Source organism: Vulpes lagopus, chromosome 15 (assembly GCF_018345385.1).
Source record: "Vulpes lagopus strain Blue_001 chromosome 15, ASM1834538v1, whole genome shotgun sequence".
Taxonomy (NCBI): Eukaryota; Metazoa; Chordata; class Mammalia; order Carnivora; family Canidae; genus Vulpes; species Vulpes lagopus.
The window spans coordinates 21,724,641-21,726,344 of record NC_054838.1 but is presented as its reverse complement, the minus strand read 5'-3'; positions in this window follow the sequence as shown (position 1 = coordinate 21,726,344).

Genomic DNA, 1,704 nt, shown 5'->3' with positions numbered 1-1,704 from the left:
TCTCCAGAAGAATGTAAACACCAAAAAAATGGTGATTTCAATGGTTATACGTATGGAAAAAAACCTGCACAAAAGAATATTCTCCTGGTAGTGGGCCTACTGTGTGAGCCAAGTAATTCCCTAACGTGAAATATATGTGAGATTTCACACACAGTATTTCAACTGCCATTTTAAATTTCTAAATTTGCTTAATTTACCTCTGTAGTTTTTCTTAAATTTGGAAGATCTTCTCAGATTTTGCCCTCTTTTAAATAGTATGATCATATTATTTTACCATTCTGCTGGATGACACTTTCTTATTTTTTTTCCATACTCCAATTTTTCTAGAGATTATTGTTGGTGTTTTTTTTTTCAAATTCTTAATTCAGCATTTATTTATTTTTCTTTTTATCATTCATATCATAAAACCAATCAATTCTAAAAAAAATCAATTCTATGAATTTACTGCTAACTCAGAATTGGCCTTTATGCCATGCAAATGACAATTCTCATATTTTACAATTTTACAGGGATATATTGTTTTGAACTTGATTTACTCTTTCATAGAAGAGCTGCGTTGAAGAGCAATTTTAATTGCACAAGGATAGGCGTGCTTTACTTACCCTTTACTACGACTATCTCATTTCTAAACTATTTTATTTGCTGAAATAAAATCACTATGCAAAATAAATATTGAACCGTATTTAGTAGGCCAATTTCTGATTGCATTACTGAGTAATTTGGGATTTTCTTTTTTTTTTTCTTACTCATGTCAAATGAGAAAGATCAGCCGATGCTCAGTGGTTGCCAACTCCATAACTGAGTGATATGTTTATCTTTTCTTCAAAGTCATCCTCCTGGCCTCAGGAGTAATAGTCCTTTCAATTCTGACTACATCTGAAGTTTAGTGCGGAGGACCATGGCTCTGAGTTCTCTATCGTCTACATATTTCCTACGAGAATGGACTTTTCTGTTCATACTTTGGGTCATAGTAGAAACAACTATAATCTGAAGTTCTTACTTTTGCAAACTCTCTACTTCTTATATCTCCAGCTGATTTTGGTTGTTTTGATTTCTGTCTTTCTACATGTATGATGTGCCACAATCATTGTTCTTATATATTGGATCTGTCGATTGTCCTCTGAGTTTAACAGCAAGGCCAGTGAGAATGGTGCACTTCAGTACTATTTGCAAAACTCTGGATTTCGACTCTGTTGAATGAAGAGGATGGAGAAAAGAGGAGGTGTTAGAAGGAGGATTGGGACAATAACTGAGGCATGATGATTATTGCCTGATTCAAAAATTGTTTCCTGTCATAAGAAGGTTGTTCCTATTTTTTGTTTAATTTGAGGAGGAACATGCAGATGTGCCCTGGCTTAGAACATTTTGCTGTCACTCTTTTCCCTCTCATTCCTTAGAAAAAGAATCTACAATATATGAAATTAATATTATTTATTAATACATGCTAAAAGATGCAGCATAGAGGACAATCCAGTAAAATTTAGGAAATAATTTTCTTCTATTTTCTTCATTCTGTAGTTTCATTGCCATTTAAACTGATTTTCAAAGCAGTTCTGAACAACTGAATTTTAAAACAGGTGAGACAATGAAGGTTAGAATTCTGCTATGGTAATTCCCATGGAATAGCAGTTTCCCTAAGAAGCCCCTCCCCAGATATGTGGAAAACAAAAGCATACTTCTAAATAGCCTGTGGATCAAGGAAAT